Source organism: Halichoerus grypus, chromosome 4, assembly GCF_964656455.1.
Source record: "Halichoerus grypus chromosome 4, mHalGry1.hap1.1, whole genome shotgun sequence".
Classification (NCBI taxonomy): Eukaryota; Metazoa; Chordata; class Mammalia; order Carnivora; family Phocidae; genus Halichoerus; species Halichoerus grypus.
In genome coordinates this window covers 172,500,026-172,518,207 of record NC_135715.1, presented here as the reverse complement: position 1 = coordinate 172,518,207, position 18,182 = coordinate 172,500,026, and the positions used below count along the sequence as shown (strand labels likewise).

Genomic DNA, 18,182 nt, shown 5'->3' with positions numbered 1-18,182 from the left:
CCCAGTCACCATTAGGTTTTTTTTTTTTTTTTCACCATTAGGTTTTTATAGAAAATAGAAAGCAGAGAAAGGAGAAAATAATGCTGAGAATAGTGGTAAGAGGAAAATAAATAGTATTTGGCATTGGATATTTTTTCTGCATGTGAATTTCAAATATTTAATTTAATAAATATTTATTGAGCCCTTTCTGCCTAAATGGCAGAAATACAGTGTCAGAAGGAAATAGATGAATATTACCTAATCACTGTCCTTAAAGGGCTAATGATGGAATGAAAGTAATAGGTGCAACAAGAAAATATTTATATAAAGAAAAAAACATGGGATTAAACCAATTTTTGTAGTGGTCTTTCAGAATGCTGTCGTATATACTAAGAAAGAATGTGGGTTCCAAACCAAGACACAGCTTTTTCAGTTAAAGGTGTTTACCAAAACGACTTCTGAAGAATCCCTCCATAGTTTTAAAATTCAGACCTAATAACTACCTTGTTAATGGCAAGATGAGTAAATGAATTTTTGGCTAGCTTTGTGATCCTGGCCACATCATTCCAACTTTAGGGCCCATAGTTGCCTTGTCTGTAATATGGACATATTCGTTCTGCAGGCTTCTTCAGATTGTAACAAGTAATCTATTGAAAGTACAAACTGTAAAGTGACTGGTAAGGGTAATAAAGAACTTGTAATTTCCTTTATGGTTCATTCCCCTGATGTAGTTGAATAAATGTGTATCTCTCTGGGCTTCAGAGTATATCCTCCTTGAAGATGTGCTAGTCATAAGCAAGCTAGTGTACTAGAAATGGAAGAAGCTCCCACAAAGACATGAATTCATCCCCCAAGAGTTTATCTTTTTCAAATGGAAAAGAACACGCATGCACTATAGTGATTATATTTTCATTTCTTCTCTTCTTACTTCACACCCCTCCCAAAGGAAACTTGAAGACCCAGAGATCATCTTTTTATACAGTAGTTCCCCTCTTATCTGTGGTTTCGCTTTCCACAGTTTCAGTTGTCCGTGGTCAACTGCTGCAGGGAAGCTGATGATCCTCCTCATGACGAATCAGCAGAAGGTCAATAGTAGCCTAACTCTACATCACGGTTGCTACGTCATCATGTCATCACGTAGGCATTTTATCATCTCGCATCATCACAAGGGTGAGTATAGTAAGATATTTTGAAAGAGCGAGGTTTATGTAACTATTATTACAGTATATTGTTATAATTGTTCTATTTTATTATTAGTTATTGTTGTTAATCTCTGTGACTAATTTATAAATTTAACGTTATCATTCTTATGTAGAGGAAAAAAACATGTTATATACAGGGTTCAGTACTATCTGTGGTTTCAGGCATCCACCGGGGGTCTTGGAACATTTCCCCTGGGGATAAGAGGGGACTATTGTATCTAAAACTATTTAATATATTTATACGTGATTTCAGTTCCTCAATTGTGCTTTAATCTGTTTGTTATTTGTTATATATGTTATTTGTTCCTTGTGTAAACTTATCCCTTTCTCCAAAAAGCCTCCATCTCATTACTAAATCTGGGATTTCCTACCAACCTCTAAGGATTAGTAAAACTCCTCCTTTTTGGGCTAACTTATTCCAAGGGTTTATCTACTCATGTGGACGTAGTTTGCCATGTGAAGTGATTCCCAGGAGTTTGGATAATAGGATTAAGTATTGTCTACAAACTCCCTCTCTAATCTAAAGGTTAAAGTATTTTATGATGTATTAAGAAATTTGAACATTTTCCTTTAAGGGTATGGAGCTGTTTGGAATTGTAAAGTTGGCAATGATACAAAGAATGAATTGAATATCTGGAAGCAGGGAAACCAATTAAGTAGGTTTTGCATTAACAAACTCCTAACCAAAGACTTGAAAGCATGGAAAAGGAGAGATTTATGTGAGACAAAATCAGGTAAAACCAGCATCATATGGAGATCAATTGCATAAAGGAAATATGAAATGGAAAGAAATAAGGGAGACTCCATTGTTTCTAGCTTGGTTATTTGAGTAGCCAGCGAAGCAAATAATTAACATAGAAAAATGAGAGGAAAACAGTTTTGGCATGTGTCTATTTTTATTTGAGGTCAGTGTGAGAGTTTGGGTAGATAAATTTGAGTTTCTAAATGTTGATTTTGAAATATAAATAATGGTGGACATCAAAATGAAAATATACAGTGAGTTTTTAGAAATACAAATCAGGAAGAGATATGAGGCTAAAGATAAATAAATTTGGAAAGTTAATGACACTGAAGTAGTAGTTTAAGCCTGAAAGAAGACACCCTTGCCTAATCAGGCCCAGCAAATAGACTAAGTCAGAAGGCCAGAAAAAGGAAATTTGCTCAAGCAAGCATTTAATGCACTAGGAGTACATGTGTATTTTAACTGCTTAGCCTTCATATAATTAATACAGTAGCTGATAGAGTTATAAAAAATTGCCATTATGGCAAATGTTCATCTGATGAATATTTATCAAGGATGCTATTCACTTACTCATAGATTCACTAAAAAAATATTGACTGAGACCCTAGTATGTACAGGCTAGAGGGCAATGAGATTGCAAGGTAAGCCAAACAGACCAAAAAGAAAAATCCCTTCCCTCATGGAGTTTATGTTCTCAGAGGAGGAGACAGTCAATAACAAAACAGATACATAAAATTTATAGTGTGCTAGATACGAAGATACTTCATGGAAAAAAAGCAGAATGAGAAGAGCGTTTTGGTTTAAGTCTTAAGGGAGAAGTAGCTCAAGATGTCATGAAAGCCAAGGACAGAGAGTCAAAAAAAGCTGTCAACTATTTTAAATATTGTTGGAAGGCAATAAAAAGACCAAAAGGTGATCATTATGACTAAAAGTGTTGTCATTATCAAGGTTAATGGTGATGTTGGTAAGACAAGCTTCAGTAGAGTGGTGGTAGCAGAAGCCAGGGTGAAGGAAGATTGCCAGGCAATGTTGAAACCCATTTGAAATTGGTGATGATGAGTTTACAGAAACTGTTGAAATGTATGATTTTCCTCTAGCAGCTTGGTAGTCTTGCAGACACAAAGAAGGTAGATGGTTCAGTTCATCCAGGATTCGGGTTTTGCCAGGAGGGTGAGAAAAGAACAAGAGTCAAGGGACTTTGGTATTTTCGCAGATGTGATTTACTTGATAGGCTGTGAAATCTAAGCTGGTCAAGGGGAGAAGTAAAGACAAGAGGAAGGCTTTAGCAGGTCAAATGTGCGAATGAAGAATAGTTATTACTTGGAAGGATGGAAGGAAGCACTGTTTTAGAGAATGGGTTTTTAAGGGTGGAGCAGTTTTGGTTGATGACTGTATTCAGGGTGTGGTCATGTAAGTGGGAAGTTGAGGTAGAGTGTAGAGAGAAGCTAATTCCGGTGCCCAGGGCTTTGCCAGTTTATGTCTCTTGTTCCTTGGTACTTGTAAATAGCACCAACTTCTATCTTCAAAAGTATCTTGATTTGGAAAATAAATTAAATGGTCCAAATGGAATTTTTATCATTTTGATATTAATTGAATAAAATATAACTCAGCATAGAATATCAATTTTAGGGGCGCCTGGGTGGTGCAGTTGGTTAAGCATCCAACTCTTTGTTTCAGCTCAGGTCATGAGATCGAGCCCTGCATTGGGCTCCAAGGGGAGAGTCTGTTTGAGACTCTCTCTTCCTCTCCCTCTCCCCTCCCCACCACGCACTCACTCGTGCTCTTGCGCACGCACTCTGTCCCTCAAAATAAAATAAATAAATCTTAAAAAAAAGAATATCAATTTTAATAATATATTAAATATGAATTTATTAAAAGCAATTATAATAGATTATATTCACAAATTCCTATTACATTTAACATTTTCAGGTATCTTTTTCATTTTGGCAATAACTTTAGCTCCCCTGGGTATTTAAGGAACTTGAAATTAAAGCCAAATTATCACAATTTTGCAATTCCAGTAGTAAGGATTAATTTAGACTAGAATCATCAATGGATGCTAAAACTGAAAATGGGTCTCCAGCTACTGTGCAGATAATGAACATTCCGGGCAAAGAGTTGCAAAAAAAAGCCTTCAGCTTTGGTTTCTAATCTGAAGTTCCTTTTCCAGTCATCTACCAATTAGACCAGTCCCCAGCTGGGATTGGGACTCTTCCTTGTCAGTCAGTGCCCCTATCCTATTCTTCCTAGACATAACTGCCTGGATTTTCAAATATTTTCTAATATCTTGGTCTTTCTGGCCAGCCCTGCCCAACTGTTGAATTTCTCTGCCACTTATATTAGATCACTTGTGTCCCCGTTTGTCAGAACTAGGGCTGGAGATTACTACTTAGCCCCAGCCTCCATTATATTTCACCCTTGACTAAATAACCACATCGGTATTTTGTAGTTTTTAGAGCTTTCTTAGCACTGGACCCCTGCGACCCTGCTTCAAATAATAAAATGTCATAATAAATTAATCCCAAGATAGAAATAGATAGCTCTTCACTACTAAAGGCTTTCTTTATCACTGTGTCGCCAAATCAATGATTTTTTCCCCTCCTTTAATCCCAGAGCTTACTTTAATGATAACACCTTTACACTGTATTGCATTCATCTTTATAAAGCTGTCTATCTCATTATATTTTATGGGCAGGGACTATGTTTTATTTTTCTGTATTTACCTGAATGCCTAATATAATAACTAGTAGATAACAGACGTTAACTTTAGAAGCTCAAAAGATCTGGCTCTACTACTCTCTACTCTTAGTCTTTGTCACCTCAAATTCATAAACACCATCCTTACTTACAGAGATTTTGGCACCAGGCTCACAGTCTTTTCTTCTACCTCAACCTCTATGATTATTTTGGTAACATCACTGTCCCCATCAATGACCCATTCAATACTGTAGTCTTTCAGTTCCTCAACTCCATGTGTAAAAAAAAATCTCAAAAACTTTAAATTAATACCAATCTGTGGCAAATTTCCTTAGAATTGTCCTTGAGAAACTCCTACTAATATATTATTAGAATGGGTATTCCAGTGTGAGCTTTACTTAATAATGATATTATATTTAAATGGATCAAAATTTATTGTCCAAAGTCAAACCTGACAATCTCTGCCTTTTGAGTTGGTTGTTTATCCCATATACATTTAACCTTATTACTAATATATTTTAATTTATGTCTGCAGCTTTACTATTTGCTTTCTAGTCTTGTGTCTCTTTTTGTTTTGTTCTTTTTAATTTTTTAGATTAAAAAAATTTAAATTTAAATTCAATTAACATATAATGTATTATTAGTTTCAGAGGTAGAGATTAGTGATTCATCAGTCTCATATAATACCTAGTGCTCATTACATCACGTGCCCTCCTTAATGTCCATCACCCAGTTACCCCTTCCCCTCACCACCCTCCCCTCCAGCAACCCTCAGTTTGTTTCCTATGATTAAGAGTCTCTTATGGTTTGTCTCCCTCTTTGATTTCATCTTGTATTACTTTTCCCCTCTTTCCCTATGATCCTCTGTTTTGTTTCTTAAATTATCTTTCTTGATAATTGTCTTTCTCTGATTGACTTATTTCGCTTAGCATAAAACCCTCTAGTTCCATTCACATCGTTGCAAATAGCGAGATTTTTTTTTTGATGGCTGAGTAGTATTCCATTGTGTGTGTGTGTGTGTGTGTGTGTGTGTGTGTGTGTGTGTGTGTATCACATCTTCTTCATCAATTCATCTGTCAATGGACATCTGGACTCTTTCCATAGTTTGGCTATTATGGACATTGCCACTGTAAACATTGCGGTGCAGGTGCCCCTTCGGATCACTACATTTGTATCTTTGGGGTGAATCCCTAGTAGTGCAATTGCTGGGTCATAGGGTAGCCCTATTTTCAACTTTTTTTTTTTATGTTCAATTAGCCAACATATAGTACATCATTAGTTTTTGATGTAGTGTTTAACGATTCATTAGTTGCATATAACACCCAGTGCTCTATTTCCAACTTTTTGAGGAACCTCCATACTGTTTTCTAGAGTGGCTGCACCAGCTTGCATTCCCACCAACAGTGTAGGAGGGTTCCCCTTTCTCCGCATCCTTGCCAATAACTGTTTTTTTCCTGATTTGTTAATTTTAGCCATTCTGACTGGTGTGAGGTGGTATCTCATTGTGGTTTTGATTTGTATTTCCCTGATGCCGAGTGATATTGAGCATTTTTTCATGTGTCTGTTGGCCATTTGTATGTCTTCTTTGGAAAAATGTCTGTTCGTGGCTTCTGCCCATTTCTTGACTAGATTTTTTGTTTTTTGGGCTGTTGAGTTTGATAAAGTCTTTATAGATTTTGGATACTAGCCCTTTATCTGATAAGACATTTGCAAATATCTTCAATGGGTTTTCTTTTGGTTTTGTTGATTGTTTCCTTTGCTGTGCAAAAGCTTTTTATCTTGATGAAGTCCCAATAGTTAATTTTTGCCTTTGTTTCCCTTGCCTTTGGACACGTGTCTAACAAGAAGTTGCTGCGGACGAGGTCACAGAGGTTGCTTGCTGCCTGTATTCTCCTCCAGGATTTTGATGGATTCCTGTCTCATATTTAGGTCTTTCATCCATTTTGAGTTTATTTTTTGTGTATGGTGTAAGAAAATGGTCCAGTTTCATTCTTCTGCATGGTGGCTGTCCAATTTTCCCAACACCATTTGTTGAAGAGACTATCTTTTTTCTATTGGATATTCTTTCCTTCTTTGTCGAAGATTAGTTGACTATAGAGTTGAGGGTCCATTTCTGGGTTCTCTCTTCTGTTCCATTGATCTAAGTGTCTGTTTTTGTGCCAGTACCATACTGTCTTGATGATTACAGCTTTGTAATAGAGCTTGAAGTTTGGAATTGTGATGCCAACAATTATGATGTTGGTTTTCTTTTTCAACATTCCTTTGGCTATTTGGGGTCTTTTCTGGTTCCATACAAATTTTAGGATTATTTGTTCCAGCTCTGTGAAAAGACTTGATGGTATTTTGATAGGGATTAAATTGAATGTATAGCTTGCTCTAGGTAGCATAGGTATTTTAACAATATTTGTTCTTCCAATCCATGAGCATGGATTGTTTTTCCATTTCTTTGTGTCTTCCTCAATTTCTTTCATGAATGCTCTATAGTTTTCTGAGTAAGATCCTTTGCCTCTTTGGTTAGGTTTATTCCTGGGTATCCTATGGTTTTTGGTGCAATTGTAAATGGGATCAACTCCTTAATTTCTCTTTCTTCTGTCTCATTGTTAGTGTATAGGAATGCAACTGATTTCTGTGCATTGATTTATATCCTGCCACTTTGCTGAATTCCTGTATGAGTTCTAGCAATTTTGGGGTGGAGTCTTTTAGGTTTTCCACATAGAGTGTCATGTCATCTGCAAAGAGTGAGAGTTTGACTTCTTCTTTGCCAATTCCGATGCCTTTTCTTTTTGTTGTCTGATTGCTGAGGCTAGGACTTCCTGTACTGTTAAATAACAGTGGTGATAGTGGGCATCCCTGCTGTGTTCCTGACCTTAGGGAAAAAGCTCTCAGTTTTGCCCCATTGAGAATGATAGGGGCTTTTCATATATGCTTTTATGATATTGAGGTATGTTCCCTCTATCCCTGCACTGTGAAGAAATCAAGAAAGGATGCTGTGCTTTGTCAAATGCTTTTTCTGCATCTATTGAGAGGATCATATGGTTCTTGTCCTTTCTTTTATTTATGTACTATATCACATTGATTGATTTGCAGATGTTGAACCACCCTTGCAGCCCAGGAATAAATCCCACTTGGTCGTGATGAATAATCCTTTTAATGTACTGTTGGATCCTATTGGCTAGTATCTTGGTTGTTTTGTTCTTTTTTAAATGTCTTCTTCTGGATTAACTGGGTATTTTCTAATGTACCATTTTAATTCCTTTATTGATTTTTAACTATATTTTTGAGTTATTTTTCTTAGTAGTTGCTCTAAGAATTACAATACATATCTTAATTTATCAGAATATATTTGAGACTTATACTAACTTAATTTCAGTGAGATACAGAAAAATTGCTCCACTATAGTTCCATTCCTTGTTACAAATCCAACAGTATAGTGTTATAATTGTTGTTTTATATAATCATATGTCTTTTGAAAAAATTAAGAAAAGAAAAAATATATTTACCGAGTTTTTATGTTAAATTCTTAACCAATTCCCATACTCTTCATGTCTTCTTGTGGATTTGAGTCACTGTATGATGTCACTTCCTTGCTCCACTAGTTTCCTTCTTTCCCCACTTTGTGCTGCTATTATTAGATATACATCTCTATGCTATAAGCCCCCAAATTCATATTTATATAAACTTATATAAGCTATAAATCCGCATATTCAATTTTATAGGTATTATTTTGTGCTATTGTTTTTAAAAATCAATTAAGAGGAAAAAAGAGAAGACTTGAAATTATGCTATCTTCTGTAATTGCTATGTAACTGTCTTTACTGGCACTCTGTTTTTTCATGTGGATTCAAATTACAGTCTAATGTTACTTCCTTTCTGTTTAAAGAACTTCAGTTAGTATTTCTTGCAAAGTAGGTCTGTTAGCCGCAAATTTTTTCAGTCTCTGTTTATCTGGAAATATCTTGCTTTCTGCCTTAGTTTTGAAGAGGATTTGCTACATGTAGGATTCTTGCTTGGCAGCCTTTTTTTTTTTTTTTCTTTTTCCTTTAAGTAGTTTGAATATGTCATCACACTGCCTTCTGGTTTCCATTGTTCTTTATTAAAAATCAGTTATGAATATTACTGAATTCCCTTGTACATGATGAATCATTTTCTTTTGCTGCTTTCAAGATTTTCTTTTTGCTTTGGATTTTTACATTTTGACTACAATATGCCTTGTTATGGATGTCTTTGGTTTTATCCTACCTAGAGTTTATTGGACTTCTTAGATTTGTAAATTAATGTTTTTTAATCAAGTTTGGGAAGTTTTCAAACATTGTTTCTTCAAATATTTGTTTCTGTCCTTTCTCCTCCTTCTAGTAGTCCCATTATGCTTATGTTGATGTACTTACTAGTATCCCATATTTTTCTGAGACTCTTCACTTTTCTTCATTCTCTTTTCTTTCTATTCTTGAAATTGTTTAATCTGTAGGAATCTATCTTCAAGTTCACACATTCTTTCTCTGTCATGTCAAATCTACTCTCGAGCCCCTCTAGTGAATATTTCCTTTCCATTATTATATTTTTCAATTCTAGAGTTTCATTTGATTCTTTTTTATAATCTGTATCTTTTTATTGTTATTTTTAATTCAGTGAATTGTTGTCATTGTACTTTCCTTTAATTCTTTAAATATGATTTTCTTTAGTTCTTTGAACGTATTTATAGTAACTACTTTGAAGTTTTATCTGCTAAATTCAAAACTTGAGCTTCCTTAAAGGCAATTTTTATTGCCTTTTTTTTTTAAATAAGTAGGACACTTGAGAGTAAACATCACTTTAATAATTACAGTCAGACAAAATGCATGAAATTTCATGGTTCTGGTAAAACTGGGATGTATGGTTATACTTGACAGAATGTAATGTGACACCTTAAAAACTTAACAAATAGAGATCCCATGTTTCTTTCTGAATTTCTGTATCAAGAAATGATGCATTTCTGAGACACATAAATTCTTTTTCAGAAAGGAATACATAAGTTTAGGAACTTGACTTGATATAAGGTCCTTGATACTTTCTATTGGAGAAAATCTTAAAAGCCCCATTAGAAAGTTTTTGTAAAGACAATGTGTGGCAGACAATTGCCTATGCAAAATTTTATTCCCCCACCTTATTGCTGGCAGATCTCCAATTTTATTCCAATTTACCCCTTTCAGAGGACCAGAAATACTTACAAAAGAAGCTGTTTGTTGTAATCTTATTTCCCTTGGCAGTGATAGGTATATGGGTGCACATATGACCACTTTTTAGATAATGAGACATAGTAGAAGGTCTATTGTAGGGCCTCTGGAAAACTCTTATCTCTTAAAAGGAGGGTTGTGGAAAAAGCAACCCCTTTTCTGTTGGATATGATTCTTAGAACTGTGGCAACCATCTTTATCTGTCTCTTCTAACTACAAGATCTACTTTGAGGCTAAAGAAAGATGAGAAGAATCTGGGTTTTTGATACCATTATGAAGCCTCTGAATTAGCCAAAATTTGAGCCCCCCCACTTTCAAATTCTTGGTATTTTGAGTAATTAATTTCTTTTTGTTGTTGTTTAAGCCAGTTGATTTTGTCTTCTATACAAGTAGCTTAAAACATCCTAAAAATTAAAAAAAAAAATTGTTTCAGAAAAAGACTAGCGAAGGAGGACTCATCCCCACTTAATAGAGTGTATTGTTGACAATTTAACTGTGCCATCCTGTGCTGTCCAATATGGTAGCCACTAGTCACATGTGACTGTTCAGCACTTGAAATGTGCCCAGTATAAACTGAGAGTTCAGTAAGTATAAAATAAACATCATGTTTTAAAAACTTATAACAAAAATGATAAAAAAATAAGTTATTTTTAATAATTTTAATTGATTACATTTTGAAATGACAATATTTATGACATACTGGGTTAAATAAAATATATTCTTAAAATTAATTTTACTTTTTTCTTTCTACTGTTTTTAACGTGACTACTAGGAAATTTAAAGATATGTAGTTCCCACTATATTTTTACTGGACAGCACTAATCTAGACAGAATCCAAGAAATGTATCATTTGCCAACTGAGGTAAGGCACAGAATTCTTTGAAATGCTTTATATTTGACACTTTGCAAATACTATTTATATAGCAAGATTCAAATATAAATTGTAAATATAGAAATTATCTAAAATGAGGAAAGTGGTACATTTGGTTTTGCCTGAATTCTTAAAAGTTCCAGACCCTTAGGATTGACTATATAGAGCCTAGCTTATGTACACTCAAGATTTGGGTACCAGATCCTACAGATGTATTTTTCATATCTTCCTCCTGTCTCTGAGATACTAAATAATATGCAGGGACAAATAAATGCATATTGTACTATTTCAGTTCTTTAGGTCAGAAATATAAGTTCCTCTAGCCCTAAAACCCTGGATTTTGGGTTCTATCATAGGGTGTGTTTCTGTCAACAGGAAAAGCTAAATTAAAACTTGATTTAAAAAATATAATTAAAAAAATAGAAATAGAACACAGCCTGATATAGACTCTCCTTATGTTCCTATATAAGACTCCAAGGAAGTGGGTGAACCTTACCCTTTCCCTCATGCTGAAAAGTAATCATCACCATGTAAAAGTTTTATTTTATTTCAGGGTTGCTTGCCAATATGTCAGTTTTTAAATTTAGAAATAAAATAGTTGAACACGTACATAGATTTTAAAGTGTACGTTTTGGCTGAACAGATAGGAAAGTAAATTTCTGTATTTTAAGGTTTTTATAAAACTCTTGTTTGCATTAATTTTTAAAGGAAATAATTTGTATGGATTTATATTAATTTTATATAGCTTCTTTCAGCAAAATATGTTTTACTGATTTCTAGCAATATATATATATCCCCATTACAAAAGTATAGCCATAGCAATGTTTATGTGTCATTATAAATATATAGCTAATAATCATATATTACTTACTACATGCTGCACACTGCTCTCTATACTTCACATAGATCAATTCATTTAATCAGCTGTATTTTCTCAGAATTTATTCATAAAAATCAAATCTTTAATATTACATCATCTTTTTAGCACTTAAAACCAATATCCTTAGTGTTTGAAGAGAAAAGGTCAGTTTGCAAGGTTAAAATAAAATCTTCAATCTAACACCTGGAAAGGTTCCATATAAAAATCAATAGCAAAAGAAAAATATTTTGGATCACTAGAAATAATAAGAGCATAATAAGATACTTGGATGCTTTTCTTGCAGTAAAAAAAAACAAACCATGTAAACCTTCAAGAGTAGAAAAAAGACTCCATATGTGCAATTACAGATGAAATACAATTGTCATCTGTCATATGTCTCCTTTCCCCTCAAAGAATCTAGTTTAAGATTAAGATTAAATATCAAACCCAGAGAACACATGCAGCATCAATTTATCGTTGAACCTGGATGTCAAAAGAACTTCCAAGCAGAAGAATTATTTCAGAATAGCATCAGTGTAATTTATTATTACTTTTTTTGGTCATTAAATGCAAAGGGATGATTTTTACATGTAAATTTTGTGAAACCCAAATGTAATGTGTTTGGGTTCTTTGATACCAAGTTTTCAATAAGTATTTAAGAATGTGGCTCCTTTGTTTTTTGAGATGATAGTGATTCAACATGTGTATAATAACAGGAGAGTACAGGGCAATGACTAGTTCCTTTAAATAACATAATAAAGAATAAACATGATTTTTGCTCTTAGGAAAAACTTTTAACTTGTTCTGGTTAAGAGTGAAAGGAAGCTAGAAAAGCTATATTTAAATGAAATTATTAGTTTTCATTTTTAAGGATAATGCAAACTAGAAAGGGGCCACGCAACATAAATGTGTAATCACCAAAAATTCATGCTTTCTAAAAAAAGGGCAAGGAGGGGCGCCTGGGTGGCTCAGTCGTTAAGCGTCTGCCTTTGGCTCAGGTCATGATCCCAGGGTCCTGGGATCGAGTCCCACATCGGGCTCCCTGCTCGGCGGGGAGCCTGCTTCTCCCTCTCCCACTCCCCCTGCTTGTGTTCCTGCTCTCGCTATCTCTCTCTCTGTCAAATAAATAAATAAAATCTTTAAAAAAAAAAAAAAAGGGCAAGGAGATTGGAATGCATAAAAGGAGGCTGTTTAGGTCATTTAAGCTTAATGAAGGCAGAGAAATGGGGACGTTCAAGAAAGTGTAGTCACAGAAGAATACATAAACCATTTCCGGCTTAGGTTATTCTCTACATATTCATACAATGAGTTCATGCAGTTCTACACACAGTATTCAGCATATCAAAAGGAAAGCATTTCCTCAAGAGTGATGAAAGTGAAGGTGATTTATTTTTAGACCAGCGCTCCCAGGAGAACATACCACCACTAGGGAGCAGCAGAGGTGGTTCCCTGGGTCATGAGCATCAACTCAGAATCTCAGTCAAAAGTAGCCAACTACAGGGGCGCCTGGGTGGCTCAGTCGTTAAGCGTCTTCCTTTGGCTCAGGTCATGATCACAGGGTCCTGGGATCGAGTCCCACATCGGGCTCCCTGCTCTGCAGGAAGCCTGCTTCTCCCTCTCCCACTCCCCCTGCTTGTGTTCCTGCTCTCGCTGTCTCTCTGTGTCAAATAAATAAATAAAATCTTAGAAAAAAAAAAATAGCCAACTACATTTGCACAATGCTTTCCAGTCAATGAAGTGTTCTTATCACTCATTTCCATTATAGCACAATCAGGGATATCCTGTTCTTACCTATTTCTCAGATGCAGAAAGGAAAGGCCCATAGAAGCTCAAGGTCATAGTGCCAGGCAGTAGTAGAGTTGAAACTGTCTTTTCCCACCCCAAATTCTGTGCTGGTACCAATAGGGAATCATGAGCATGTGATAAAAGGCACCCTCCTGGGAGCATGAATTTTAGCCTAGAAAGGGGCAACCAATGAATGTTTCAATTCTAAGGTATATCTTCAATTTTATATCAGGTTTTTTGTTGCTAGGTAGGAAGAGAAGTATAACACTCCACATTAATTTTAAGTTACATTTTGATTTCAGAAGATTAAAATATAAAAAAAGTATGTTGTAAACTTAAGGAAATAGTTTATATAAATAATTCAATTTTATATATGTGTGCGTATTCATATTTGTGTGTGTGTGTGTGTGTGTTGATAACCTTTTAAAGAAAATGATAGTGGAACTGTACTCTTTCATTCTTGGGCTTGTCTTTCTAATTCTCCCTCTTCTTGTTTTGTACTAAAGTGGGTTTATCTTCTATAACACCTTAGGGCCAATTCTCACTTGAAATTTCAATATGATGTTTACCAGATGATTCCTGATTTACTAATAAAGTTAGGGAAGGATCCTAAGGTGTCTTCCCTTCTCAAAAGCATTTATTCCTTTAAAATGGCAATGTTAAATTTCAGGTCAGGTAATAGTGATGGTTGGTGGCAAAAAAGAAGATATTTTGCTGGAGGTGGACTTTGCAGTACCATTCAATTACACTATGGGAGTGGATACATTCTTCACCCTTATTTTGTATTCTTATGAAAGACCACCCCTTTTTTGCTTTACCATGTATTTCCATCTGCCAATGATGACCAGACGATGTTTATTTTTATTATTTTTTTATGTTTATCTTTTTAAAAGATTTTATTTATTTAGTTGTCAGAGAGAGAGAGAGAGAGGCAGGTAGAGGGAGAAGCAGCCTCCCCGCTGAGCAGGGAGCCCTATGTGGGGCTCTATCCCAGGACCCTGAGATCATGACCTGAGCCGAAGGCAGACGCTTAACCAACTGAGCCACCCAGGCGACCTATGACCAGATGATGTTTAGCATGCAGAAAATATGATTGTTCTGACACTCAGGGTTTTTAAAGGGCTGAAAAACCATGGGCTAAGGAAATGAAGGAATTAGATTAGATCATTTGAAAGATTTATACATTCAATAAGCATTCATAGAACACCTACTATTGTCTTATACTAGGTTGGCACTGGGAACATTAAGAAATAATTTTCAAGCAAAAAAAAAAAAGAAAAACCAACAAACTTTTCAATGTCACATGATAAGATCAAGACAGTGCCAATGTTATGCAAACTGGGTGCTGGTAGCTCAGTAGAAGATCCTTTCTCCCAGCTTTCTTAAATAAGGGAATAATAGTGAAATGCTGTTTAACAACTATTCTATTATCTTGATGATACACAGTTATTCAGAAAAACATGGAAATTGATAAATTTGGATTTGTGCAGTCAGCCTCCACAGTAGTCCCTAATGATGTCCATCTTCTGGTCTTCTCACCTTTGTGGCTCCCATCCCACCCCGAACCAGGGTTGGTCTGTATGACCAATAACATACCGCAGAGGCAGTGGGGAAGCTTCCATCTGGGACTCTCTCATTCTTCCTCGGTCTTGGATCACTCCCTTGGGTGAGGTTATCAGCCATGTTATGAGCAGCCCTAGTTAGAGGCCCAAGTGGTAAGGAACTGACATGAGTTCTCCTTTTCCAGTTGCAGTCAGGCCTTCCAAGGATTGCAGCCTTGGCAGGCAGTTTGACCACACCCTTGTGAGAGACCCTGAGCCAAAACCACCCAGCTAAGCCACTGCTGGATTTCAGACTCAGAGGAACTGCGAGGTTAAAAATGTTTGTTGTTTTAAGTTGCCAAATGTTGGGGTAATTCATTACACAGTGTTGAAGTAACTTTCTAGGCCCAACATGGAGCTGCTCCTGCCTGGGGTGCCACATCAGCAAACCAAAAGCTAGATAATTTTTGTGTGCCTGGAAAGATTCCACTTAACTAAAACACAGTATTAACCAGTTAGCCAATCCACAAAAGCCAACTCTGGGCTCTATACTTACTTCCTTGTTCCTTCTCATGCCAAACAAGGTTGACTATGGGGCCTCAGCCAATCAGATGCTTTCTATTTGTGTTTTCCTTGTTCCTTATTCTTTATTCTATAAAAGCTTCCTGTCTTCTGCCCTATTTTGCAGTTCTCCAGAAGGAGACTGTCTACTTCATGAAGTGTTAAATAAAGTTTGTTTGTATCACCTAAATTGTCTTCCTTAATCATTTTTTAAACAGCTTTTCACGACAAAGAATGTGATCTAAAGCTGACTGCTACTGGCCTATGGGATGAGGCATACAGGCAAGGTTCCCACTGAACCCTTTGAGTTCACTGTTCCTCTCTTCCTTACTGAAGGGCCATGGGTGAATCACTCTCAGATTTGAGCTCTGCTCCCTTGTGTGCAGCTCTGTGATGCAAACAGACTTTATATATATGTATATATATGTTCCCAGAAAGGTTCTGGTGTTCTAGAAAGGTTCTGTGGTACTTACATTGGAAATCTGCAATGGGTGGCAGCCATTAGGGAACTCACAAAGCCTGGAGGTAAGTCCACAGCATAAACTGCCAGGTGGCTTGGGAAAATAAGACAAGAAATTCAGACCGTTTTAACCATCAAAATCAAAATTTAACAAAAAAATATTGATTTCCAACACCTTTTTTCATTCTCCCCAAAATGTCTTCCATAGTCTTTACATCTTAGTCAGTGGCATCTATATCCAAATGTTTGCTTAGATCAAACATTTTGAAGCCACCTTGAGTTTCTTTCTTACTCTCCTACCCCACAGCCAATCTGTCAATAAATCCCATCAACTACATCTTCAAAATGAGTACAGAATCTGACCACTCTCTGCTACCACCAAATAATTGTCATCTCCCTTCTGGATTATTGCAACCGTCTTCTAAATGTTTTTCTCATGTCTTCCCCCTGCAGTCTATTCTCAAAAGAGTAGCCAGACAGAGAAATCCTTTTAAAAGCATATAGAATCCTGGGGTGCCTGGGTAGCTCAGTCAGTTAAGCAGCTGACTCTTGATTTCAGCTCAGGTAATGATCTCAGGGTCCAGGGATCAAGTCCTGCATCAGGCTCTGCGCTCAGTGGGGAGTCTGCTTGAAGATTCTCTCTGCCCCTCCACACTCGTGCATGCTCTCTCTCAAATAAATAAAAATAAATAAATCTTAAAAAAAAATAAATGCATATATAATCCTGATTTAACTTGGCTCTAACTGCTAATGGCTTCCCTTCTCATCCAAGTAAAAGGCGAAACACTTATAAGGACCGACAGACACTGTGCGTCTGGCCCCTTACTTCCCTGTCCTCTTCCACCATTCCCCCTCTTGTTCCACTGCAACCACAGTAGAGTCTCCACCATTTCTTCAACTCTCCAGGCATGAGTCCACCTTCAAGGCTCATCCTCTCACCAACTTCACATCATTGTCAGCTTTGCAGAGAAGCCATCCCTGACTACACCTTCCATTCATTTCATTTATATAGATGTATTGAGCCCTTACTCTGTATTATGTAATGCTCTAGAACCTTGGGATATAATAGTGAATTAAATGGACGAAAATTCTTGCCTCATGGAGTAAGGGAAGGCATCTGATAAGCAATGCACATAATAAAGACATAAATTTGACCCTGAGTCTTATTGACAAAAGCAGAACACATGATAGAGGATCAAAATGATATAATTGCAATGACCAGGACAGGCCTCACTAAGAGGAAAGATTGGAGGGTGAAGAAAGAGAGCTACTCAGGTGTTTGCAAATCCCCTTCACATCCTCCTATACTTTCTCCCCATTTCTTGCACCATTTCCTCTATATAGAGCCTTATTACCATCTCATATACTGTAAATTTCATAGGTAAATGAGAAGATGATTTTATTAACTTATTTTATGTTCCATAATGAAATAATAGAATAAAATTAGCCTCTGAGAAACCTTTAGAAGGAGCCTTTCTCATTTGAATGCATGTAAAATGTTGCTCAAAAAAATATGATCTCTTTAATAGAGAATAGCCTTGAAAAAACCAAGTACCAAACAAATTTTTAGGGAACCTGCTGCTTTTGATATGAAATCCTATTGGACTTGGTGTAGGAAATCAATCAATAAAAAATATCCGATATGTGGTAAGAATATGTCACTATATTCAGAAAAGGATTATCCCCCCCCTTTTGCTTTTGTCATATGGAACAGAAAAACAAAATTCTTCCTTTTGTAAGGAGACCAAAGAAGACAGTCCTTAGATACTGAGAAGGGAGTACATTTTCTTTTTTTTTAATTATTATTTTTTATTTTTTTTAAGATTTTATTTATTTATTTGAGAGAGAGAGACACAGCAAGAGAGGGAACACAAGCAGGGGTAGTGGGAGAGGGAGAAGCAGACTCCCTGCTGAGCAGAGAGCCCGATGCAGGGCTCTATCCCAGGACCCTGGGATCATGACCTGTGCTGAAGGCAGATGCTTAACAACTGAGCCACCCAGGTGCCCCGGGAGTATATTTTCTTAAAGCCATCAAAAGCCTATGGCAAAGGAAGAAGGGCTGCAAGGGGTTTTAACACTCTAGTTTGATGACAGAATCCACAATCCCTGGATAAACCAAATAAGTCAGAGTGAGTTAAACAGAAGCCGAGGGTAAGTCAGCATCAGATGGAGCTCCAGTTTATAATAACTGATGGTTAGAGCAAAATCAATTTCTCAATAGAAGAGAAACCCTAGCTATTAATATTGGTGAATGTATTATTAAAACTAAAGCATT

The 18,182-nt window shown here is 36.1% G+C and overlaps 1 long non-coding RNA gene across 1 annotated transcript in view; it reads left to right on the top strand.

Annotated features, from left to right (window-relative positions):
- Nucleotides 1–18,182, top strand: part of LOC144381522 (uncharacterized) — a 38,219-nt gene that overhangs the window by 996 nt on the left and 19,041 nt on the right. The window contains exon 2 of the long non-coding RNA XR_013446789.1: nucleotides 998–1,149. This is a non-coding gene — a long non-coding RNA (uncharacterized LOC144381522). The remainder of the gene's footprint in view (nucleotides 1–997; nucleotides 1,150–18,182) is intronic.